At 41.6% G+C, this 27,779-nt stretch overlaps 1 protein-coding gene across 2 annotated transcripts in view; it reads right to left on the bottom strand.

Moving 5' to 3' along the window:
• The window catches only part of LOC122416061 (connectin-like), a 182,205-nt gene that overhangs the window by 92,065 nt on the left and 62,361 nt on the right, over positions 1-27,779 (bottom strand). The window contains exons 1-2 of one of the 2 annotated variants that reach the window (XM_043428733.1): positions 19,582-19,631; positions 18,622-18,963 (exon numbers count right to left, since the gene is read on the bottom strand). The gene's annotated coding sequence lies outside the window, so the exon portion shown is untranslated. Of the gene's footprint in view, positions 1-18,621; positions 18,964-19,581; positions 19,632-27,779 lie in introns of those variants that run through there. The other variant, XM_043428732.1, reaches the window with a different exon arrangement.

Genomic DNA, 27,779 nt, shown 5'->3' with positions numbered 1-27,779 from the left:
ACGGAGAATGAATGCCATGATGTGCAGCCTTGCCTCGAATCGTCGTGCAACTGCGTTTCTTCTGGTCCTTATCCGTATTCGCTGATACTCATCAGACCGCAAATATAAACGGTAGTAAAAGGAGCCTCGTCAATTACTACGGTTGGCTGACCGAACGACAACTTTATTAATTTATGGTGAGAATTCACAAGCCAAGAAAAGAAACAAAATGAAAGACAGAATAATTCGAGGTCGAAGGGTTCGTGGAGAGTAGGAAAAAGGCGGAGAGGGAGAGAGGAAGAATGGTATCATCCACGAGAATAAAATGAAATTGAGTCCCAAGCTAGTAGCATATATAGAGTGCAAGAGAAGCTCTTGTTCTGGTTAGTTCATTGGAGCGAAATAAAAAGGAAGCGAAACGTTTAAAAAAGAAGATATACAGGCACGTATGCACCGAGCTTATTTCAATACAGACACCCGAAGGAGGAAAATTTCATTGCGCTGTTTTCAATCGAATGAAACAGGAAAAACAACGATTTTGAAATTCCTCTCGGAGAGGGTGTAAAACCCTGTGGGATCAATACAAAATCGGACTCGCTGGTCGGATTCTGTACTAGGAAATATTTTCAGTGTCAATGTATTCAATTACAGGGATTGCCATGGCGTTTCCGCTCCGACGAAGACATAAACGAAAAAATATTCTGATAAAAAGCTCACACGTATGAGATAGAATGTGTATGAAATAATACAGTGACGTCGATCGCGACAGTCGCCAATTTGAAATATCACCTCTGATGCGCGAACCGCTTCGAATACCTGTGGGAATATTCTGCCAAACTGACGATTGTGCTTCCACCACTTCTGTATACACATTCAAACGCGATACACAAACACGTGCATTTCCATCGGCAATCCCTGTTTTTGAATGCATTGTGAAATATAAACCCACAGGTAATGCGGAAATTCCTGGCGTATGTAGCGCTCTACTGCCTGGATACAAATGAATCTGTTTCGCATCCGGCAACCGATTCCCTTCACGTTTTTCACCCTGTTTATTCGTCAAATATACTTTCATTGCACGAATCTTCACATTTTATGTAACCAACGTGAAAATTAACTATGTAATTTATTATCCTGCGCACACAATCAGAATGATTTCCATTTCGAAATCAGTTCGTTTTCGGAATAAGAATTCCGAATTGGCTGAATCAATTGTTCGTTTGGTGGAAATAAACGACTGTAAATTTTCAATGCTCAAATAAAATCGAAAAATTATTCAGTCTATAATTAAAAAAATAAAAAATCACTGACGACATCACTTGACGTTGTTCCTTCGATGACTAAATTATTGCACGATCTCCCCGACATTTCACAAGCTTCCATATCACTCCATAGTTTAATATAGAATAGAGACCGAAAGAAGCACTCAGCGAAAAATAACTGAGGGAGATGAAACTCGTTATTATGGTTAACCCGACGTTTGTAGAATTCGAGGCATTTTCTTGCCTCCCTTTTTATTTTAATCCAGCACTAATCTTTTTACTAGGACAAACAGAGGAGGCATATTTTTTTCTTTGACAGTAACGTTAACCGCAGAATTTGAGTAAGCCGTATCGTGCTCTGGGAGCACAGTACTCAGGCAGTTTTTCACTTGTGGACAAGGGACACGTGTACACGTCGAAACTAAAGTACACATCAGTCGTATTGCATGCTCGTACTCACAGTAAAAAGGGCAAAAAGGGACAGAAGAGAAAAAACAAGCGAAAAGAGATAAAAGAAGGTAAAAAGAAGAGAGAGAGAGAAGTGAGAAAACAAAGAAAAATAGAGAAACAACATGGCAGTATGTGTATGTATGTACGAGACGTGCACAGCAGTTATGACCTCACAGTGCACTCCCGTTGCTCTTGTGCACTCTTATGCCGCACCCTCTCGTGCTCCTCTGTGCGAGGGTGAATGAGTCACGAATTTATGCGAACGACGGGCCCACCACTGGTACTCGCCACTCACAAATACACGTACATGTACGATCCCCTAAATTCCACGTCTGTATATAAGGCGTTACAGAACAGTCCTGGCGGAATTGACTGAGCAAAATTTGTAGCCCGAACACACAACCGGCTTCGATATATATTGCGTCGGTGTATCTTGAAACGAGTAAAACCACGGTTATTGTAGGATAAGTGGAGCCGTTGACTGACGGTTTAATGAAAAACAGACAAATCCGAACCACTTCAGCGTCGAATGGGGTTGAAACTAAATTGGTTTCCAACGAATTCATCTGCACGAAGGTGGCAGAGCTCCCACTTTGTACTGGATGCACTTTATTCGGCACGAGCTGGACCAATTCTTGATCGATTTCATCCAATAGATAGGGAAAATCTAAATGTGCTAAATGTGGTTCAAATTGGTCGAATGCGTTACACGTGTATGCGATTATCTGAGATTGGAGTTTCAGAGCATCAAATGAATTTCAGGTCGTTTAAAAACTTTTCGGGCGACTAGGGCCAAGTAAAAATCTGACCGTGAGTGGTCCGAAAGAAGAGCTGTCGCAATCCAATATCTGATAGAAACATTTATATTTATAACCTTGCACTCCAGCGAAATTGCAATCTTATGAAACGAAAATGCTTCTAAGTTATCCATCAAGGCAAAAACTCCACCGAAATCTTGAGCTGTAGGACGAGCATAAAAAGTTTCGCACAACTGTTGGTCGCAGTCGCGGCCATAGCCCGAGATTTTTCATGAGCACAAAAGCTGTGGCTTAAATTGAAGAAAATAACGAGAGCGCGCGGCTTTTGTTCGGGCTACGTAAAGTGACCAGTTGACCCGAGGGCTTCATGTGTTCTGAATCGCCCTGTGTACTTGAGCAACAACTACACATGTAACGGAGCAAGTGCCGCTCGCGTCTTTTTGCACGAGTCCTGCAAGCGAAACGAAATGCGAGTACTAGAATAAGAGAGACAAGGAAGAGCGTGAGGGTCTCGAATTTATGTGCTCTTGTTGGTCTGTACGTCGAGATCCACACGTTGCAAGCTATACCACCAGTCAGTGCAGAGTTCACGCGTCATGCAGTATGTAGAGACACGTATGTCTCCGTGTATGTATAACGAAAGCGCTGGTGAACGGAAGGGCCCTCTACGTGCAAATTAAACTCGAGGGGAATTGCAAGTTACGACCTTTTGTTTATACGGACGGGACTCATGCACGAAGATGCACACATACGAACGTTGTTGAGAGTCAGGTAATGCTTTTTGGCACGGGAGCTCTGGGGGATGGTTGGGCGAGTCGCGCGAACGGATTAGCCCTCGAGCACCGAGAGGACCATCACCGCCATCAGCTTTTGCCCCCCCCCCCCCCTCCTCCTCCTCCTCCTCCTCCTCCTCCCTTCTCTCTGTCTTCTTCTCACTCTTCCTTTCTCTCTCGCACCCCATGGCGATCGTCGACGGAGCCTCTCTCTCGCTCATCCCCCTCGGACCGTATTTACAATTGTAATCCACCGTCCAGCCCGCATTTCAATAAATTCGAGTGAAAAGTTGGCCTCTCCCGGGTATAACGGCCTTCACACGCTTTTGGAGGCGATCACCCGCGTCACACACCTTGTTTGCTTGTTTCACGGCTTTCCTACACACATATCTATAAGTTGCCCGGAATTCATACATTTTTGTAGACTTTTTTTATCATGCGATTCTCGAATCGTCCGTACAACGAACCAGGGGTACATTAACCAATGATAAAGCATTAAATAATAACGGGCATGGAAAAAAATGTTTCGAGAAGATATACACGAACGAATTAAAATAAAACAAATGGCAGCCAACGTTTTTTATTTTTCCTCGGGATACGCACTGTGACGGGTGGTAAATACTCGGTGTGAAAGCAGTGATAAATATACGAGTGAGAAAAATGGGACTGGGCCATGTTTGCCTTTGGTTTGTGCTCGTGTTTGCACGCTCTCTTCTCCTTTCAAATTTGAAAGAGGTATTTTTTAATAAACGAGAGAGGGAGAGAGGGAGGGAGGAGGCATCATGTAAAAATAACAATCGCTTTCGAGCCCTTTGTCCGAGGGCAAATGAAGCCCATCATTAGAATAAGCCTCGGTGCATTGCGGTATTTCCATTAACGATATAACTGTATCATAAAAATGGACTGTAAGATAGGTGCACACTGAGGAAATTGTTAGCTGGGAAAGCGCAAGAGAAAAGCTTTCCTTCGAGGCAACTTCGGGCTCCGTGCTTTGCTCTCTGCCTTTCTTTCGTTCTCTCCAGCTTCGTTGCTGTCTTTGTGGAGCTCGGAATATTTGAGCTTTCTCACTAGAGAGAGGACATCATAGGGCAAGAGAACGAGCGAGACAGTCGAAAAGTAAACGTATAGGACACTCGCTACATATGTTGTATGTGTGTGTGTGTGTTATGTACGAGAGGTTAGTTGGCTCACAAATTTATGCAAACATCCGAGAGGCTTACGTCGTCAGAGTTTTGGGGCTGAGATCGCAAAGCATATGAAACGGAACCAACTCTCTCATCTCCCTTCATGGAGTCTGTTAAAGTGCCCATACTCAGGCCACCAGGAGCACCAACCGCCTAACGTACTACTCTTACACGTAGGCGTTTGCATGCACCAGCGACACTTTTCATGAAAAAGATCAAATCCGTACTAGCTCCGCCTTTTGGACGTGCTCACCGCACTCCAGTATCATCATTATAACTGCCCGGACCATTCCGTTACAACTCGGTCAACGACTCTCGCATCATTTTTTATTTCTTCATTCTCTTCTTGAAAATGGAACGCGCGTGATTCTTTTTCTTTCTTAATCTTGGAAGCACAGAACTCGAAGCGGGTCATTTATTTTAGTGAACCGGGTGAAAATTAGCTTAGCCCACTCTGGGGATCATTTTCTCAAAGGAAAAAATTAAGATCGCAGACATGATGGGGCGGCACAAACGGTAATTTGGAACGATTCCGAGCCGTCGAATGAACTGATTTTTTATCAAATGATTTTCCGGTATTCCGAGAAAAAAGTGAAAGAATGTTGTTGAAGTACTTCAATGACCTTGAATTAATCTTAGAAAATTTGCTTCTATGATCGATTTCATTTGATCAGTCGAGTTCCACTCATTTCAGTGTCAATACGTAAGCCCACAAATTCATTTGCAACCGGGCGCAATTTCGATGTATTCATGGTTAGAATGGCATTGAATTTGAAGTCGAACAATCCGTGTTCCCATACCGAGAGGATTTCCATGAAACCGGACTCAACAGTATTGGATTCATCTAATTAATGAGTTATTTTTCGGAAATAATACCTAAGCAACAATACATGAAGCTGTGTTTGTGGTTGACTTGCTCCTGCTCGAAACAGCACGGTTTTGAGTATGATTTAATAAATCGAGGTTTCAACGGATTTCAACAGTGTCCAATTGTTCTGAATGTCAAAATATAAGGTTTGGCGAACCGTTGCAAATGTGCCTGAAGGCTCGAGAGAAGTCGGACCTCCTGGTGGACTCTTTTCTGCACAATGCAGCCAACCTGACCAGGCAAAGTTAGTTTCACAACTATAACTATTTGGCTTTGCATCGGAACAAGGATCGAGACAACGGAAGATGGACTTTAAGGAAGAATGGCAACACGAAGACACGCTGGGATGTTGAGAAAGGGGTCGAAAATTTGAAGATCAGAGCTTGCAAAGATCCAGGACGGTATACTAGGTAAAGGGGTTTGCTAAATTAAACAAGGGTTCGCACGGACTGCTATAATTTAGCCGGTAATTCGCGCTCGCTCGCTTCTCTCGTGCAAAATTCGGGTTTCCCTGCGGGGCAGGAACGGAGCGAGGGCGGCGGGGAATTTCCGGCGTGACTTTCGCGTCCCTTCCACCTGATGAAAGCGCTTTCTCCTTCTCTCTCTCTCTCTCCTTCTACTGACTTCGTGTTATGCCTGAATGGGTCCGTCCAGGCCGATTCAACCACTGCACGGATGTCCGTGATGTTTCTCCGTGTGATACTTCCCTGGCATGCCCCACGCCATCATACTATGATTTGCCTCTCGCATCGGGCAAAGCCCCTAATTGCCAAACGGGTGGAGCTCTGGCCCGATTAGCTGACCAGGTGATTAGAGAGCTCGGACCTTGCCGAGAAAGATGAAAAGCCTGAGGAAGCACAGAAAGATTGAAAAGAGGGGAATGAGTTAAGGAAATGGAGAAACTTTACTGACATACGGAACAGCGATGAACGTTTTTCAATTAATGGCGCCCCATCTAAGTCCGCAGTCATTTCATTGCGATTATGCAGCATTAATCAACTCATAAATCTGATCATTTCAATCGTTCAGTTCTCTGGTTACTTATTCATTCGGTTATAGCGACTGATTGTCAAAAAATCTATGCTTAAATAGTATTTAAGCATAGATTTTGAGGTATTTAATAAATACCTCAATTTGAGGTATTTAATAAATACCTCAAAATCCTCAAATTCTTTTATAATATTTTTATAATATATTTATATATTATATAATATAATATTCATTCACGGACTCTCAAAAAATTATTTGTATTTCACAATTGATATACAATTGAGTTGTTCATGAATATAAAAATCATTGGAAGTGCGGACATTGAATCGATAGAAATTGGAAAAACGTTTTTCAAGCCAATTATTTTTAAAGTCAATATCGTTTACGCGTGCCTCACAATGAGAATGAATGTTTCGCTCACCGTCCCCCATTAGAGGATTTCTAAATCAAATTTCTATTCAATTATTTTACAGTGTAATGACGAGCATTGAAAAGAGAAACTCACGAAAGGCACTGAGGATATTTCAATTGAAAGAATCGTTGAATTGGAAGACAAACGAACCGAAAGCGAAAAATGGTTTTTCTGTACACCTCGGTCGAAAGTGTAACATTTCTGCACTATCAAAACTGCACGCGCTTCATTTGTCTCAGCGGGAGTAAAAACTATTTTCTACATTCCGAAAGGTTTAACGTAATTATTTTTTTTTACTTTAGACGTTTGAACCGATATTTCTTACGTGTTTTTTGAACGGTTGTGTCTAATCATCCGCAAACCGTACGAATAAGGCTATGTTATTCATTCGGAAATATGTTATGGAAATGCCATATTATTTCCAAGCACTATTATCAAAACAGTACAAATCCGAACGAATAACATACATTTATCCTTCCAGATAAAATCAATGTGAAAGCCAAAAATAAAGTGACCAGACTGATAAAAATGAATATAGTCGTTCGGAATAATGATCTATTTTCAGGTTCATAAGAATGCAAATATTCAGATTAATTATCTTTGCTAATCTTGTTTTTTTGATGCCTGCCCCCCGACCAGCAGCACTCGCTTCGCTCATGCAGCAAATGTCGGGGCAGGCATCAAAACATCTTCTATCGATATTTCGGAACAACGTACTTTCGACCGGCTATGAAGAAAAATAGTATACACCACACGCGCAGTGCAGGAATATCAAACTTTCTGCCCTTGTAGTGTAATATACTATTAAAAAAAAAAACAATTAATGTATTAGTCGATATTACTTTTATATCTAATCAGTGAATGAATTAGTTGGAGGTAACTTCTTTTTCTTCTCGTTAATTTTAGTCTTTTTTTACCTACTTCACAAACTCGTTCTACTCGACAGCATAATCGATAATAAAATTAGCTTCTAATTGCGCCACGAAAATTAGAGCCGAGAGTCAGATGGTATGAGTTACATCCACCCCTACAAGGAGGGCGACAAGGAATCAATAATTTCGATAAGACCTTAATAACGAAGATACTTCATTTTTGTTTGCTTGTGCAATTTTCGAGGTAATAACCGATAATTACGCAAAAATGATGCTGTTACATTGATACCCAGTTATTTTTACTTCATTCGTAAAAATCATGCGATTAAACCTTGATCTTATCATTCTCGTTCGCATTGTTCTAGGTCTGTTGCACGAAAAAACTATTTATGGTTATTCTGATCCACTGCACATCAGGAGAAGAAATAAACTCGTGCTCAGCAAGTAAAAATTTAAACGTCAAAATAGAAACAATGAATGACGCCAATACGTCCATTTCTTCGAAAAATAATGAAAAAAGATTCGTGGATTCATCGGAATAAGTGGTAATTTGAGAAAGTGGTCAATATTATCTCAAAATAAATTCATCAATATAAGAAATTGATTATCTGCTCCTTTTTCCTGCATGACCGTAATCGTCTGACCTAAAAGACTCAAGAAACGCTAGAACGATCCTTCAAACACTTTTTCAAAATAGTCGAGTTTGAATTATCGCGATATAACATCAAAACGAATTGTCATTTCGATCAATAGCTGATTGCACAGTTTCTGTCACATTTTCCGGTGAAATTGGGGTGAAGACCTGACGAAAATATCTGCAACGATTCACAATATTGATGATCCCGGACTTTTGGAATATCGACGGAGTTTCATGCACTATTCTTTCCTCCATTCAAACTATTATACCCTGCCAGCATTAAAATTCACAACAATTCTCATGATACGAAAACGCGTTTTAATAATCTCGAAGGCAGACCGTGGTCAAGTGTAACTGCAGGAGCGTTTCGTGTATACAAGAGCTCGATTCAAACGCTTTTATATATAATATTCCGAATGAAGAGGGAAGAAGAGAAGGTCGAGAAAATGGCCCGAGAGGTAATTGTTAGATATGCATATACGTATCGCGTCGGCAATGCATTTAGCCCTATTGCTGGGTAATATTAGAGGAGTTAACTGTGAGGGAAAAGTCGAGTTCTTGCTTATTGCACCATAGCACGCTTCCCGGAGCTAAAAAGTACGTTTTTGTTGTTGGATTTGACATGATTTTATTGTACCTGCGTAAACAACTGTGCATAACTGTAGTTGTATGAATTACATAGAGGCTTTCAAGGCAAAATATCATTTCGCTTGCTTCGCGGATACGACTCGAAACAAAAAAATGGGAACACGGAATTCCCCCAAAATTCGCAGACGAGCGTTGACCGCGGGAGAATTAAAGGAGCAATATGCTGCTCGAGGAAGAGAGAAACCCCGAGCCAGACGATAAAGAAGTTAATTCGCGTGAAATTTAGCTTTCCCGCTAACATGTTTCGTGAGATAAACATTAATTAATATTCCATTGAATTTCACGAAGGAGCGAGAGAACTGTTTGTTCCTATGAATTATTCTGTAGATTAACCGAACTAGAGGGGAGAAAGGGAAAGAGAAAGTTGGCTGATTTTCATAGTTTCCAACTCTACGAGTACATGAAAGGCACATATTTCGACGGGTGTATTTGTTCATAAAAATGTGCATGTGCATTCTGCGCATAACGTATCAACGTCGAACTCGGTATGTACGAACCTCAATTCCCGGAGTATTTGCATTGTTGTGGTAAATCTTGCAAATGTATGAAATTAACGAGGGCACGTGAAGCCGAACGAAAATTAGCGCACGACGAAAAACGTCTGTACGTTGATTATTACTAAAAAGAGAAAAAGCGGGGGGGGGGGGGGGAGTTTTGTTCAAGCTTTTCTTCTGCCTTCATCTCGAGTCAAGCTTGTAATGAATTTCTGAATGGAGGTCGGAGCGTTGATTGCGTAAAAATCATGAGATAGTTCAGCGTTATTATTCTGGCTACTTTCATTCTGCTCACTGCATGCTTTTCTTTTTCTGTCCGGTTCAATATTGAAGCTTCCACGATACACAAGAGAAAAAAAGTGCCAGAATTTCGCTATCTTTTCTCATATTTCATGGTTCTTACGAAAAAGAAAAAGAATCGCCTTTTCTTCATTTTTCTGGGAATATTCTTCGTGCACGTTGGGGCTAGTAATTCCTTTTTTTCTTAACCTCGATTCAAGCAGCTCGTTCGATATAGTCCTTCGCAGGAAGCTACCCGAAATTATGTAGAAGAGTTTCGTGGTCCTTGCCCGTTAGCGCGAGAACTACCCCGGCACGTCGATCTCAGCATTCTCCTTGCAAAACATCGGGAAAGATAGAAACGAAGGCGAGAGACAGAAAAAGAAAGAAGACAAAGTTTTCAAAGTGCACATTGTTCCAAAGAAAACCCCGAACCTACTACCTTAACTTCCTTCGAAGCTTCTACATCTCGGAATAACCACCGATGAAAAGATCTTTCCACTTTGATTTTGCAAAAAAAAAAAATTACGAGATTCGCTGATACAATGAATTATCGAAGAGATTTTCTCTTCGGTAAGGTTCTTCCTTCCCATTCCGCATCCCGCTTCCGTGGTCGTTAAATAATTCAATGTAGCAACCAGGCAACAATGTTATTTTGAGCTTCATAAATAATTTAATAAAACAGCTACGAGAAAACGGTCGTTTCTAATTTTATCGTAGAATAATAATTCTCTGAATTTGAAGAAAATGCAATTTTTCATCACTTTTCGTTGAAAATAAAAGCGTCAAAATGCTTTTCCGTCCGTTCAATTTCAATGGACAACTTTGTTCTCAGAAGTTTGAAAAAACTGCACACGTTTTACAAGCGCATGCATCACGAGCCGTTTGCTTTAACTTTTTTTTTAGCATCCATTTCATGAATTATGATTAAAATTATGAAAATAAGGCATATTTGAATATAATTATTCATCCGCCCCCGAGAACGAGCGGTAAAACCAAAAAAAAAAAGTAAATAAAAAATCATTCTTTTCCTTTTCCCAAACGAGGGGTAGAAAAATATGCAAGAAGTGCTTTTGGTCCGTATAATGTCCGGCTCTCGTGCTCACGTTATTAGATTGGAACCATACGGTGGTAGAAAAAAGGGAAAAAATTAAAAATGAAGAAAAAAAGAGAAAACTACATGGCACGTTTGCGTGACGACGCGAATAACTTATTAGCAGAGTGACCGACAGGAATTCTGATGATGCGGTTCTGGAACAATCTGAGTAAATTCTATTTCCAACATCAAACAATGACCTCAGTATAAAAAAGTCTAAAATCATACACGCAATTTCGATTACCACACGATTTCGACCAAATTTCGTCATCCGTCTGAAATTACTTGAACCAAGTAGAAATGATTGTCGATGAAATTCAAAAGAAACGAATATTTTCAAACTGACGGAAGCAAATTTTTGTTCAAAAGTTTTGCATGAATATTTCATCGTGCTGTTTCGAATTCGCGGCTCACATTATGAAAAGTTGGATAGAATTACATATGCACGATTCCTTGTAAGCGTAAAAGTTTCATGAAATTTCTTCTAGTATAAATCATTGAACTCCCTCGGACGTAAATCTGCGAGTTGATAAATGGTAGACGTTTCCCAATTGTTTTTTTTTTTTTTCGTTATTAAACAATTACATGCACCGACGAGGGTTGGAGCAAATGAGAAAAAAAGAAAGGCGATATGATATTTTCTTGGTTATCCCTTCGGGGAAATCACGTTATGGGCCGCATAATTCAAGTTTCTGATACGTGTAAATACAGACCTATCGATCTGAAGTTCCGGTAATTTTTTTTCTCTCTTTCTCTTGCTCACTATCGTCCTCAGCGTATTCCTCATATTCGCTTATTCACCGCGATCGGCTGAGCCCTCTAGAGGTGGGGAGTGGACGTGGCGTGTCACGAGCGAATCGAGATGATATCTTAACGAGAGATCGAAAGTCACGAGTGTGTACGTGTAGAGAGGAGTAGGAGAGAACGGAGAAAACGCTGCGAATATGGGGTAAAAGAGAAAAGGATAAAAGGGGAGGAGGAAAGAATGCGAGGAGTGCAGGAGAAAAACACATCCACCCTCTTCGGGAGGAAAAAAATGTCATATCCTCGACGCATGCCGGCCACGTCCGGAGTGGAATTGCGTGCAGACATTTTTAATTGTATACCTCAGGAATTGTAAATGTTCGCACCGTGTATCTGCCCTAATCAGGTGAAAAAGCTTTGCCCCGTTCGTCCGCGTATCGCGCATGCTTAATTTTCAATTTATCACAATTATTCGTAAATACATTCGATTGACCGAAAATACATCCGAGATTTCACCACTACTTTTCATTAAAACTTTCCAAAAATTCGACCAGCATTTCACCCTCCGAATAATCAAATCGCTCGTTAATAAGAACTTCCCAAATTTTCGGGGATTTAGCAGAGAAGAAATTTCTCGCTAAGTGGATAACGCTGCGGTCCATGGGCTTGCAAACACGAGGATTCTCCAGTGAGCTATGCACCGAGGCGAGCGAGAAGCTCGCCTCGCAGTCGCACACATATACGAGCTGCATGTACACGAAGTTCCATCGCAATTTCACTTTGCTCCAACTCTCATACTTTCTACTGTGATACCAAACATTTTGCAGTTTTCCAAAAGCCTCCGCCCGCTCTCGAATTCTATAAACTAATGACAAAAACAAATTCATGACTCCACAATAGAGTTGCGCCACAACACTGTAAATCCAAGTGTGTTATTGCCAACACACGTAAAGTGTGTTCTGTACTTAATGCCGTAAGCAAATTGTAGATTTCTTGTGGTCACTTTTTACACGTTTTATGGTGTGTTAAAAATCTATAGTTTCCTTATGGCGCTAAGTACAGAACACACTTAATGTGTGTTAGCAATAACACACTTGGATTTAGAGTGAAATCGGGCTGAATCAAGATGGTAGTCATTGTGAATACAATGAATGCATTATTACTAAATTTTCCACATATCCTGACAAGCCGAGACGACATGCGGTTTGTATTCAGCAAGTTCAGATAAACTCGCTCAAGTCCCGGAAATCCTACAGATACTAGATACTTTGCACCGGCTGATACGAGCAGGGAAGCTTTCACGAGAAACGTGACAGATATACTTGGATTAAGAATATGCAAGCTGCCTCTGCACACTCCATTACACTTTCATATTGTGTTAACGAAATGCGAGAATGGAATTTGGGAGCGTGAGGCATTCGAGTTATTCATTTCAATTTCAATCATGGTCGAAGAGATTCGAAAAAATGATGAGAGAATCTCATACTAAAAAAGTGAATCCCCTGAAAAGTCCTCGGATTAGAAAAGCGTGCTCCTCAATACACGCCGAATGTCTATCGAATCCTTTGCACGAAGCTTCTAGTTGACTCTAATGAACACACGGTATCAAAAAATGAGAAGAAATAGTCAGAAATCCAGGCTGAAGAGTGAAAAGAGATCCAAGCGGACACCGAATCAGAGCGATCAAAGGGAATGACGCACAGTTCAAACTCCATTCACCGGCTAGTTTTTTTTGTCCATCCTGTTTCCACGGTTTCTCTCCACTGTCGTTTGCTCTTAAATTCGCGTACTTTTTATCGTTTACTAGGGTATATTAGCGCCCGCTGAAGCGCGCGTATAAGGGTTTATTAGCGCTGCTGCGCCCAAGGAAAGCTTATAACCACTCGCGTATACACCACTGCCAAATTGATAGTAAACAATAACTGTGAAACTGGCAGCAAGACTCCGAATTTGAAAGCCCCAGCGACGAATCACAGTGCGAATAAAGTGACAACAACGCCCCTCGTTGGTGACCAACTTCGGACGTTATTCACCAACTTTTTAGATGGGGAATTTTGAGAGATTAATTTCAAGAAAAAAACTCGAGATTTTGAAGTGAGTATGTGGACATGGATATTCGATTGAACTGGGCAACTCGACTATTTAGAAACTGAGGAATTAATTTCGTTTTGATCAATTTCGATAATCTGTAGCTCTGTTTTGTGAAGGGGACAAAATTAATGGAACAAAATTGTTCCAACGCGCTTCTCGAGTGTGCATTGTTCAACGGTAAGAATAGAACATTCTTATGAATTGAGGGGTAATTTAAGGAGCGTATCTGTAAATTATAGCCGCAACTTTAATATTGACGCAAAAAAAAATAGTAATTAGTCACGATTATTTTTAAGAGATATAAATTGATGAGTTCAAATGAGGAAGGGGAATGAATCTTGGGGCTGAAGAGGGTTGAAAATTTTCATAAAGCAAAAAAGTTGAATTAATTATTCGTAACGAAAGAAACGGAAAGAAAATAAAGTGAAAAATAATCGTATATTATCTGAAGTCCTGAGAAGGTGGGGAGCACCCGTGTTTTACAAGGTCGTTAAAAAATCATTTCATCATGGGAGGAGTTGGGAAAGAAGAAGGAGAAGAATAAGTAGCGAGGAGAAGGAGGTTGGGATGAAAACCTGTTAAAGATTCGCTCGACACGTTCCTCCATTCCAGTTAGTAAGCACATCGAGAATGCACAAGAGCGGCGGGATACAAGAAAAGGAAAGAGAAGAAGGAAAAATGATTAATGTAATGGCCCTAATGGTCGGTGCAGTACATAAATTAGTGACTGTATGGAGAAGGGTTCAGCGAGGATGGAGGGGGAGGGGTTACAAGGGATGCTCGAGGTGGCATCGTGCCGATATGTGTATATATATATATATTGGTGAGGGGTGAGGGTTTGCAGTGCAGAAAAGTTGGCTGCGTAAGAAACGCGTCGTCGACTCGTTATTTTAATAAAGAGAATAACGCCGGAGATGTATGTTTGGCAAAAAAGAAGAGGAAAATAAAAGAGGACAGAGACTTGTTGGAATTTGGTAGACGCTTCGTCTGGATCTCGCTCGGAGGTGAGAAAAAAGAGGATGAAAAAGGAGAGAAAAGCACGGGGTAAAAAATGACAAGACGCCCGAGAGCGTAAAGCCGCGGACAAAGCTTGCTTGTGTACTTCGCAGCCTGCTTAATAAATGTTTATGTCTTCTCTTCTATTCTGATCCTCGAATTTCATCCAAGCTCTGGAGGAATAGGAAGAGAAAGAGAGAGAGAGAGAAAAAAAAATGTGAAACCCGGTGAAGGGAACTCGGGAAAAGAGGTCAGGGGACGAGGAGAGCCGAAAGAAGCTCGCCGAGTTACTAAATACTACGGTTAATAAAGTCCGTAGAGAGTATGCGGGAGGAAAAAGGAGTAAGGAGGAAAAAACGGGACAGGGATGAATTGGAGAAGAAAAGAAAGAATGTTAGAAGCTCCGCGTACATGTACATAGCGAGATTAACGTAGAGGCAGCACAGCGTCATTGACTCCGGATGGAGATGAGTCAGTGACACGAACCTGAGCTTCCTCATGCTCTTCTCGGCCTCCGTTAACGCTTCGACGATAATGGCATTAATTAAGTAGCTAATTAACATTTGGGCGTTCCCGAGCGACGTGGCTCTTCCGTTTTCCTCGCGGGGACTGCTTCGGATATCGTTTTACAAGGTGTACGCAAGCTTGGCACGAGATAGCAGCACTAAAGAGAAGGAAGAGGAAGAGAGAGGTAAAAGAGGGAGGGAGTAACTGTGAACGTTGACGGGTGATCCACCTTGCGCTATATAGCACAGAAGCAGTGACTTTAAACTACTCATGAGCCCGCATTCGAGCTTTCCTTCCACTTGACATGCCTAAATATACATTCAGACCACTAATTTCGTACCTATGTAGCTTACCATAAGTGTGGGTAATAGTTACCCTTCCTTCATCAATCTAACAAGCTCGAAAAGTCTCGGCACACGTCTCAACGTTTCTTGTGCTTTCGACGTGGACACGATAGCGTGTCGCGATATGCTTATTAGTCGTTATCCGCCTGTTGGCTTTGCTCTCACTTGCTCTTCAGGCCTTCCCTGCGTACTCCACAACGAATATAAACCCCCCGAGGGCGAACTCAGGACGCTTCGCTTTCCCAGACACCCGACAGTCCTAACCTCACTTGAACACTTTCTATCCCATGTGCACTTGGCACGTGCTTCTATCCCGTATTCCGCAGGTGCTCCCACTCTTTCTTCGCTCCACATTCTATCCTCCACTCCCATGTTCAACCTCCCACACGACACGAGTCCGTCCACTGCCCAACAAAACCCTTAGCTTTTAACTCCAGATCGTATCGCACTCAATATAACCGTGGAAATTTAGGTAGCAGTCATGATACTTGAAATATTACAGGCCGAAGAAACGCAGCGAGTTGACTTTGCAACATTTGCAACATTTTTGTACGTAAAACATACTTATTTCTGAGGTTTTTCTATTTTCTTGGCTCTTCGGCATCGACAGCTTCTATATGGTGAGTCGACGGAATCGACTTCATGTTAAAATTAATCGATGCTTGTGAATTGTCGATTGTTACCTGAATCTTTTAAATGGAGCAGGCTCGAAATCACCCTTTCGGTAGGGACGATTATTATAAAAAACAAAAATTCTGTAAAAACAGTTGAGACAAGAATTTCGGAAGAAAATTCGAAGACCGTTCGATGCCACATATTCACCTTCTAATATGTCGCCTGAGAACAACCGCATAGTAGGTAACGGACATCAAAAATGTGTTCAAAAAAATGTTCAGAACTGAACAATAAATAATAACCAAACTTCAATTACACGAATTTTGGAAAATAAGTTTCAAATAGGGAACAAAATAATGTTTAACAGACAAGAGAGACATTGCAGCTGAATGAAATATTCGTCATGCAATATTTGATCCACCGTGAAAGATACGAAAAAAATTGGAATATCTGAATGAATAAGAAGATTCGTCTCAGTTTGAACGAAAATGGAATACCTCATGCGGAAAGGCGTCAAGGCGTTGGCCCTAAAAGCGAGAAATCTTGGAAGTTAAACTGTCAAAAGGGTCGTTTTCAAGTAGGTGTAACACTATATTCAGTACATAAAACGTTCAGAGCTTTTACAGACATACTATATAATATTCCGTGTCAAGTATTCATTCGATTGTTACCCGGTTTAACACGAAGTAACTCAAGCTTGTCACATAATTTACTTCCAAGTGTATTAAACCAGATGTTCTTCTTATTTTCGTAGTAGATTTAATCTTCCATTGAAATTTATTACAAAAGAAGGTATTCGAGGAGCTAAATATTATAGGAAAGGGTTCAACTTCCATTGAGCAAGCTGACAGAACAAACAAACGCGAGCGTTCAGTAAAAATGTTAATTCGACGACTGATCGAACTTGGAATGTTCCATACATGAGCAGTATCATGTTCACCACTCGTTATTTCAACGCCAATAGCGCGAAACTAGTGGTCGCCGATCCGGAGCGTGTCTCGTTACCATTTTAGCAAGTGACACGCGTACGTAAGTACAATACAGTGTATAACGTACACGTAGCGATTGTGGCATTCGTCATTTCCATTGTACGAGCAGGACACGAGACCGTTTGTACGAATATATTTAGCACGAAAGCAGCCCCGTTACTTATCAGCACCCTTCTCGGATACTGGCTCAAATACAAACACGTATAAACGCAGGCCTACGTTCGAGTTGTCGCGGTAGCGATATCTGGAGAAGCCAGAGTCGGACGCTCGTTTGTCCGCGGGTCTCAATGGCTTTTGGATTCCTCCCAGAGAACAATTTCGCTCCGACGAAGGCCCGAATCTCTTGCTATTGGTGGAGGGTCTTGAGATAGAGAGAGAGAACGCACGCAGCACATTGACTTTTTTCTCTTCTGACATCAACTCCTCTTCTAAATATAGCAACAAACATTCGTCGGGGTATTTGCACGTTTCCGGTAATGCCTGTGAGTTTTCTGGAGAAGTATAAAAAAGCAGAGACGAAGGAAGGGCAAGACGAGCTCTCGGTCACCACTCGCAACAGGGAAGACGAGACCAGAAAAGTCTCAGTGCCCCGTGCATCCTCTTCCTCTTTTGGAGTCGGCGACCCTGCGATACCCCATGGCCTCCGTGGTCCTCTAGCGTTGAATATTCACGAGGCGATCTCCAGCGGACAATAAAGCCTCGTCCGCAGAGCCTCTGCAGCGTCGCGCGCGCGTGCACATCGGAGGTAAAGCACCGCCGCAAGAGGAAGAGAGATGGAAGAGCAGAGTGAGGGGGAAATAACTGGTGAAAATCCCCATACCGTTGGCCCCTTGAAACGCTAGTAGTATGTATAATACTAGCGGAGCTGAGGGATCTGGAAGAGCCTCGATTTGAAGTAAACGTCGAGACATATGGCCACCAAGAGCAATACAACAGGGAGTTACGACACAGCGGCAGGTGAACTATAAAGTATGGAGCAAAGAGAGGCGAAGCTTCAACGAACCTCAACGCCTGCCGTTTTCATTCCACGCGATATGCGGGGCCAAAACTTTTGTGATGTGTCGACGTGTCTATTGTTAGTCTGTGGTCACCGCTAAATCACTCAAGCCATGATACATGTTGCGTATGAATGTGGTTCAACTATGTAACTTCGTACTACTTCATCAGTTTCATTCGTCATTACACAATCCAGCCTCCCCCTTCTGGTGATATTAATTACTGATGCTGTTACGTCATCAATTTTCATGCTTGATCAAAGTAAGTTTTTCATTGCATACGAACTGCACTCCCCAAGCGTACAGAAATGTCAATTTCCATTTAATCATTCATGAAAAAGGTATTCCGTTGTCGAATTTACACTAACGAGAATGCGTGATCATGAGAATAAATCGACGCAGGATAGGAGGAGTCTGATTTCACGCACTATTGGGCCTCGGTTCCAGGCCACCCTTAATTTCACCTGAGGGTTCCAAGATTTGCATGAGATCTACGACTAAATAGGTTTTCCGCAAACTACAAAGCATCGCTGTGGTCCAAAGTGGAAACGACCCTTCCGCCTCTCCGTATACGATTATTATATCGCCACGTACAGGTGCAATGGTTGAATACTAAATTTATATACGTAGTTGCGTACCTGGTAATACGTACGATGAAGAGAAACCGGGTGCAGTGATGAGCGGAGGGGGTGTCAGGCAGAATGCGATGGCTCACAACTGCTTCTGGCTCCTTTTCCGTGTGGTCTTCGGTGATGATACAACTGTTAGGGTCTAAGAAGGTGCCGGAGTATATATGGTTGGCTTGAATGGCGCCTCTGTTTCGCCTTTCCAAATTCGCACAACTAAGCCACAAGAGTGCAGACACCTCTCCTGTCTGTAGCCGCAGCTTCTAAGAAGACCAAGTTTCTCTTGCCTTAATTCACCACCAGTGCTTACCAGGATCCAACGTACGAGAGAAACACTCACGGGACTGGGAAGATCTGCAATGCCACAAAGGTAAGATTGGTGTTAGTTAAGGCAACGTAGATTCTTATAAAATCGCGCGTAAATCGCTACATTTTTCATAAGAATAATCATCAGAGGGATGGATATTCGTCATTAAAATATACGTGAAGGCTTGCGCGGGCTTGAGCATTCTTTGAGCATCAGGCTTTTGCCTGGAGCCAAGCATTAAATCGAGTCCGTGGTAGGTCTTGATCGAAAGACGCCTCGAAAGCGCAGTTATAAAATAGTCGTCTTTGATCCGACGCGTTTCTTCGACCGAAAGAAAATCATTTGACGAGTGAACGGCGCTGGTAATTGGGTGAATTGGATAAAGTCGTTGAAGTTTCTATTTCTCTGGTAAATGTAGGGGGCAGTCAAGACCGCCGGGGTCGGTCTGCGGGGCTGTTTCACGTTCCAAGCTAGCGGAACTTCCACACCACTTTCACGGCACAGAGCTCCATCCACGAGGGGGAAAAAGTTTCCACTTTTGCGAATAGATATTTGTGTGTGCGCACGCGCGCGTGTGTGTGTGCACGTATCCACGCGGGTGAAAGCAGCGGAGAAAAACGGTGCGACCTGCGGGCGTCAGGGGCATTAGGGAGTGTATCACATACGCTCTGAAACTTGTATGCACACGAGAGAAATAGAAAATCGCGCGAGACTCCGGGACTCCGAAACGAGGCGATTGTGAGGACGGAGAGAAAACCTTCTCCCCGTGAGCTCTATTTCCACACAAAAGTATACTGTGTACAGTACACCGAGAATGTACGTTTTGCAGGGGAAGAGCCTATACACCGATATGCGCACTGAGGAGAGAAAGGGAATATCGCGAGCGGATATATAGTTCGCGACGGGTGAGTCACGATCCGAGTCGCCCTGGAATATTAACGACTGGCCTGTACACCGACCAGCGAACAGAATGGTCGAAACACCGCGCTGGTATAATAGCAATTTATTTGTTTTTTTCTTCCTTCCCTGCGTGGTCGTTGCTTTGGTTAAGTCCGGACGAACGTGCACGAAACCCGAGGACAGAAATATTTAAGGGAACAGTGAACGGTGCGGTGGGATTGTTGAAAACGCCTCAGAATACCGACGAATTTGTTATAGATTTATAAATGTAAATACTTCTCAGATTCAACAGATCGAAACTCGTGCCTCAAGTATAGTTTGGGACTTTCGAATTCGAAGAACTTCGAGAACAGCTCCCACGAGAGGGCAGCCGCAAACACTTGCAGTACTTCTATTGCAGGAAAACCGATTGCTAAAAAGTTTCTTAACTTCATTCGTGGACGCGCGAGGTCACTTTTCGTTGGAATTGTCGAGTGATTTTACCGTCGATTTCCATCGCTTCGGTGTACTTTATTGATGAAAAGATGAATCGGTTGTTTCTCCATCTGCTTTTCATCGATTCACTCGCTCTCCATCCGGAGCAGCGGAACTTTGATGGAACGATTAATTTCTATTCGAAAGCGCATTCGTCGATGTAAATGGAATTGTGATGTAAGGACGACGGACATGAAGCTGATATGCTCCGTACCCTCCCTGAAAACTCCCTTGATAACGAAGGTTCTTGGGAGTGGTCCCGGAAGTGCGCATCCACGATCGAGAAACGACGAGGCAAAACGCGATCGCTCGACCGAGCATCTTCGCAAGGATATTACGCGAAAAAAATGGGCTCCTGCGGGAAAATGAGAGAAGCGAAAGCACTGATAAAGATGAAAGATGAAAGAGGAGCAGCGCAACGTGCGCTAACCAATTGGAAGACTCTGATCCGTCCACGCATCAGGCGCCTGGTAAAACATCAAAGGCGTCTGTGACTCGTACTCCTGCCGAAGCGGCGAGTGCAGGATAAGAAGAGCCCACACTGTGCTTCACCGGGTTCATATAATTTGCTTTTCGGTCCGTCGGATTTCAATAGTATCGCAACATCTAGGCCTCCCGCTCTTCCTCCCCCTCGATGCTTGTTTCGCATCCCCCGCACTATATATACGAGTAGAAACCTGGCTCGATTCTCCTTATCCAACATACTCGCAGCCCGCACGTGTTGAGGCTTCTTCCGGGCGTTGTATCTAGTTCCTAGTCGGAGTTGTTCTCATCCTATACGAGGGAGCCCGCGTTAATGCCGTTCTCACAAAGGCACTCGCGAAATTAGTTTCCTACGGAATTCGATTTTGCTACGAAACGGCAGAGCCAATGAAGGATGAATTTAAAAAAAAACGCCCGATACGAATCAACGGGAACGGTGCGCACAGGAAATTTCTCCCTCGTTGAGTCCGGCGAACATTGCGGTGGAGAGACAATTCGAAATCGACGCCGGTTAATTCAAGTTCCTTCTGGTATCGAGTACTTTTACAAGAGAAAATTACAGCCTCAATGCTTCTGCCTGAGATTAACATTCAGTAGTTACGAACACTGACTCAACCTCGATCAAGTAAAAAAGACCAAAAACACGAAGCTTCGTGGCCGTTAGCGTTGCTTCGCCAGAGGTCACCCCGAGTCATCCAGCCGGTCACTGATTCTCATAACTGAATAATTTCTCCGTTTACAGGCCTCTCCCCATCGAAGCCTGGCTCGCCTCTCGGCCACCCCCACAAGACGAATTAAATCTAAAGCTTCTTGTTCGCTGGCCTGAACGCTGACGTGATAACCCAATATTTATACAATTATAAAGCCTCTGCGTCAGGCCTCTCGCTATCCGTACTCATTCCCTCCGAAACCAAATATTCTTGTTACTTCATAGACATATACAGCGCCCTACAGTTATCGAGTCGGCGTGCTGTATACACAGGATTGGGGGTAGTTTCCAAGGGATGCTTCGAGGCCCCAGGAGATTTCGTCAAGGCAATCGGAGCGTGAAACCGAAGGTTTCACCCTCAACCATTCTCAAAATGGCCACGATTACTATTTTCCAGCATGGCGTTCTCTACATTGTGCCACTGTTTCTCATCTTTTGCTTCAAAGACTTCTCGAAAATATGTAAATTCTCGCGAAAAACTCCAAACTTTTTCATTATTATCCACGCACTATCGACAAGCGATAGCGGCTTATCATCGAACCGAGAAACTTGCTCCCGAACCTCTTTTTTTTTAATCGAAGGATCAAAAATCATGTTTGGGAAGATCCCACAGACGTTTCCAATTTTTCGCCGCTCTACAATTCATGTCCGTCGCTCCTATGGTCCACGATGGACGCAGTCAAGTTAAAAAGTATATCCAGCATCGCTACGTGCTCCCGTGTCCCAGAGTATTATAATATGTATACCAGTCTCATTTCTCACGATGTCCACAGCCCGGGTACCTCTTATTAATGCATTCCGGAGCGCATATACGGGGTAAAGTGTGCTCGGTACACGTTGCCGTTGAATTCTCGTCGAGATAGATAAAGAAAGAGGGAAAGTGAATGAGATAGAGAGAGATAAGCGGGCTGCAGTCCGTTGGTACACCACGAGAGGGCATCCCGCATAATCCGCATTCGAGTCTCTGGTACTTCCGGGCCAGAGGTGGAACAAGAAGGGAAGTTGGCTCTCTGGCTTTTCGACGATGTATGTACTCACGTATAGGTGCACAGGTATACATAGACATATGAATACGTGCAGTATCAAGTTTATACAGGAGGCAGTGGAGAAAATGCAGGAAGGTCGAAAGGTCTCGGGTGTTGCACTCTGTGCACCGAGCTCACCTGAGCGCGTTCTATCGTTTCTCGCAACCCCTCCTCTTCCCGCCGCCAACCGGAAAGTTATCTCAATCAATATAATTGCGGCATGAGAAACAATTCCGAGCTCCCTTGGTAGTGCGCCAATTAAATTTCCACGTTAAGAGCTCCTCATTCTCCTCTTTCTCGCTTTCTCTTCTCTTTTATTTCCTTCACACCAACATCCGCTTTTCCCGCACTACCGGGTTACATTATTAATAGTGCACAAGGTTTTCTCAACTTCTCACTCATTTTCCCATTTATTATCTCGAGTAATTATGCCTTACAAAAAGCTATTGCGCCCAAAAAAATTAAAAGTTCATCATCCTAAACGCTAGAGATGAATCAACAACCCGGTATCCGGAAATATGCTCGCGTCGAACAGTAGAAGCAGAGTCGCTAATTTTATATTACCCGCAAGCATTACATGAATTTCTTCATTCGGCTTTAATCGAATAATTTGCCGTATTATCCAATTGGGAACTTTGTTGATCTATTTCGACTCACATACCGCTACTGAAGTGACTTTAAGTTTAGATCTGCAGCATTAATAATCTACTTTGTAACTGGATTTCCAAACAATCTTCTGTGCATGTTTTCATTTTTTTTTGTGTGCGAGTATCTTTCTTCTCTTCCAGTAATTCTGCATCTATATTTGACCAATTATATCTGACTGATCTTGTAACTGATTTATTATCAAGAGTTTTCGTATGTCAAAAGCATCCTCATTGCCATGCTTCTGAACTCACCAAACTCCAAACAAAGGCGGTACATAAAATCGTCGCAAAATATTCTAATTTCTCTTCATAAATATGTTATTTCTGGTTCAGCTACAAGAATTTCAATCTGAAGTGCTCTCGGCTGCAGTCGCCTGTTGTAAATTCACTGAAATTTGGCTGCGCGTAGAAAAAAGTTAGGACAAAGCTGACTATATCGTGTGTGCATGAACCTCGAGCGTAAAATTCTGTACTCCGACGAAAGTTACTTTTATACAAGGAGAGAACAAATTTCCCAGGAGGAGAAAAAGTTTTTTGAATCCCATATAAGCCTTATTATCAAGCTTGGGCGTGTGAGTGCGAGCTGCTTTATTTAATAAAATTACAATATTGTGATGAAATGAATTGCCAACTCATTCATACATTAAGGAGGGTGGCTACACTCGTCAAAATGATAAGAAATTGATCAAATTTGGTGATAATGTTCTTCAACATCAAGTGCAAAGACACCATTTTTTTTCAAAATTTTCTTCTGCTTAGTTATCGAGTAATTACGCATTAAAGCAGATTTCTTATGTCCGGAATGTATAAGGAAACGCTATGCTTATACGCGTGAACTTTAGTGATCAATTACTCGATAACTGTACAGAAGAAAAATCTTACAAAATTTGTCTTGTCAAATTTGGCCCTAAAGAATATGTTCACCAAATTTTATTAAATTCTTATCATTTTGAAATTTTTAATGTATTTAACATGGTTTAGCATGGCAACATTGTATCGTCGGTAGCCACCCTCCTTAAGGCTAGCAGTTGATTTTTGTTGATCCCAACAGTTCCCAAACGTTGAACTACAACATCTTGCCAGCGTGAATTCAGCCGGGTTCTGACTTTACTTCCGTTCCTTTTATCTACTTGATAAATACAATTTTTTTTAACACTTCGCGCTGAATTTATTTGGTGAACTAGGCAATCGTTCAGTTCCCGTAAGCAGCTCACGCTACTTCGGCTCTTTATTTATTCAGCGTGAACAGGGAGGGCTCCGTATTGTAAACCACTCGAACTTGGAAGCGAGGTTTATCTAAGTCTTAAAGCTTCCGGTCGATGTATATATGGGCGTATACCCTCATGTATATCGTGCACACTTTACATCGATAAGAAGCATTTCATGAAAAAAATATGTTAAACAATTCAAATCAAAGTTGAGAATCATTAAAACCTTTGAATTCAACTTTCGAAGTTGAAAAAACTCCTAAAAACCTGCTGCACCGGTGCTGAAAGTTTTCGTAATTCTACTCACACGTGCCGAAAAAATGCAGATCGTTGGTTACGAATGTACGAGTGAAAATTTAGAAGTTTTCGAGATTCAAATTGACGAATTTCACGCGTGTACATGCCGAAACATCGAAAACCAAAAATAGCAGAGATATACGATTTTCATTCACGGAAAATCACATGAAGATGTATAACAATGAAGAACGGTCAGCGTTTCGCTTTCCTCGGAAATGCCTTGTGTATATTCACAGCTACAATTGTCGAGAGAACATATGGATTCGGTTCTTGCATATCTTGGCAACAGACAGAAACGCTCAGCTAGCATAAATTTCGTTGGAACGGATGAACGAGCCCCAAACTGACCGAAGCCGAATGCGTGAAACGTTTTAAACAATAGCAGAGAGAGAGAGAGAGAGAGAGAGAAAATCCATCCAGCAATTCCCTCCTGGGCAAACGGTCCTCCCACAAAGCGAGATCTTGGCAGGTGTACGTGATCACGAGATTTCAGGCTCTCTTATTGCCTAATGTTATCCGAGAAATGAATCGCTCTATTTGTAAATTACTCAGCAGGGATTTGTAACTTATTCTTGTTTCTGATTTATTTCCATCCCGCGGTTTCATCTTTGGATGAACTAAACGACGTTCAAGGAACGTAAAATAATCAGTTATATTGAGAAAAGTCAAGAATTGAAGAATTATTATCGTTTTAAAATGAAAAAAACTTTCTTTTACATTTTCTTTCTCATATTTTCTCTCAGACATTTTGTCTCTCAGATTTATCTATTATTTTTGTTGATCAACAAAATGTAGATTTACCGAAAAGTTTAATGCCATCATCTTGAAGCTTTTCAATAGCATGACAAATTTGAATAGAAAAGGATTGACAGCATGAGTAATACAAACAAAAATAATAATTTATAATAAAAAACATGGATTGTATCCCAGGATTTTTTGTCCTAGGATACTGTTATTTATTTATTGGTAGTTTTGAAAAAAAAAACGTTGAAACTGAGCTCATTGCTATAATCGAATGGTGTTTCATTGATTTCTGATTCGAAGTAATCGTACATTTCAATCGAAGCTTTAATTATCTAGAAATCGATTTACAAAGCTTGAACAGAACTACAGAATTTGAAGAGCATCGCTGCAATGGTTGTAACGAAATTCAAATTCCAATGGGAATTGATAGAGTAGGCCAAACTCCCATGAGTTGCAACAATGATTAATGTAATATGAGTCTCGAATAGAATCGTTAGAGGATTTACGAAGCATGAGATTCAATCAAACTATCCACTAAACAGTTTGGTTGCCCAAACTATGCGCGCGATTTTGGCAATAAAATTCACTAGTATTGAAAACAAGTATCCGTAAGCAACGATTAATCACGAGGTGATAAAATAAAAATGTCGATCTCAAATCAAGATCGACCGAACTATTTTGAACATTCCATGGTAACAAAGACCCAGAATCAAGTTTTAATTTTATTTCCTGACATTAATCGGAAAATTGAAACTTCATTAAAAATAGTCTTCTTTCGCGGCAATCGAATCCGAGTGCTTAATCGAATGGAAAAGTTATATCGCACGGAAATAATATAAATCTCTCACCAGTCCATTAATTCTGCGATCGGGATGCTTAAATTTACAAGAAATTATTGTAAATTGATGCTCGAATCAAAACTCATCTCATCAAAATCAATTTATTCGTGGCATATGCTCGCGGGAAACATTGTAGCGTGATGCTGCGATCCATTAATTGCAACCAGCTGTCGAAGGTCGTGAATCAATCGATAAAGCGACTATTACATGATATGACATATTAATGAAATCTCGTATGGAGGTTGAGCAAGAAAATAGCTCGCGATTTACGTAGGCGATCGAGCGGCTCTATAATCCTCGTATTTTATCTACGATCCCGTTTATTTTCTTTTCTTTTTCTCTATACTCTCCGGTCGAAGATTGATTGCTTATAATAACGGTGCACTCGACGTGGTCGAGAGATTGCGGTTGAGGTATCCCATCGCTCGATTATTACCCACGAAATATTTGTTATTCAATCGAGGAGCTATGGGAGGAATTTCAAATCTCTCGATTCACCACGTTACGAGTTTTATAATATTTGCGTTCATCTAAAAGTGCCTTGGATCGAGCCACATTGATGAAAACATTGAAAAAAACAGTAATCAGTTAATCATGCAGAAATTAAGGGATTGGATGCAAAAACTTTTCAGTCATCGAGATGTTAATTAAACTGAAATGGTGAGACACAATGGATCTGAATTTTCAATTCTTCTTGAAAACTTGAATAAAAACGTCTCAAGATCGTCGTTCTTATTTCCAATAACTCTCCGACATTCTACGATATTCTTTACCAAAATTTCATTCGGTGCCAACGATAGACTCAATTTATAACCGGCTCTTCTTTCTCGTAAGTTTATAATCGATCTGCATAACAAAACTCTGATTTTCACCGATGCATTGACGCAAGTCGTTTCGATCGATGAAGAGACCCTGATTTAAAAAACAATATCGGGGAGCTTTGTGTACGTTTCGCACACATTGAAGAGAGTGGAAAATACTTCAAGGTGAGAAACTTGCACGCAGAAGCTCCCGCACTTTCTATTGAAAAACTGCTATTTACTGTGCATCGATGGAGAAAATATATAGAACGGCAGCAGATTTTTGTTCCTTAGCAAATATACGAAACTCATCTACCAATCAAAAAAGCAAAAGGTAAGATTTTCCTACATTTTCGGACCGTCGATAAATTTGTTCCCTCAGAAGGAATAACCAGAAGGACTCAGAAGGAAAATGACGGAAGAATATTGCATGCCGGAAATAACACAACGACCGGTGGAAATAAAAATGAAAGATAAATCTGAAATATTCAACGGTGAAATTCCCTTCGAAGAATGATGATGCGAAACATTTTTTTTCAAAATGCGATGACGGAGCTGGAAATCGGGGCAATAATCAAAAGGAAAAGTGCCATTTTCATTCGTTCGGTGGTGAACCGTGGTAAAACGAAAGTGTTCGAACACAAATATATTGGTTGATATTCGTCAAATGTTCAGTCATAAATATCCGTTTTATAGTAATAAACGATTGCTATCGTGCTTGAATTTTACCATTTGAT

Source organism: Venturia canescens, chromosome 9, assembly GCF_019457755.1.
Source record: "Venturia canescens isolate UGA chromosome 9, ASM1945775v1, whole genome shotgun sequence".
In the NCBI taxonomy this organism is placed as follows: domain Eukaryota; kingdom Metazoa; phylum Arthropoda; class Insecta; order Hymenoptera; family Ichneumonidae; genus Venturia; species Venturia canescens.
Note: the sequence above shows the minus strand (reverse complement) of the source record. Positions and strands in the feature narration are given on the sequence as shown.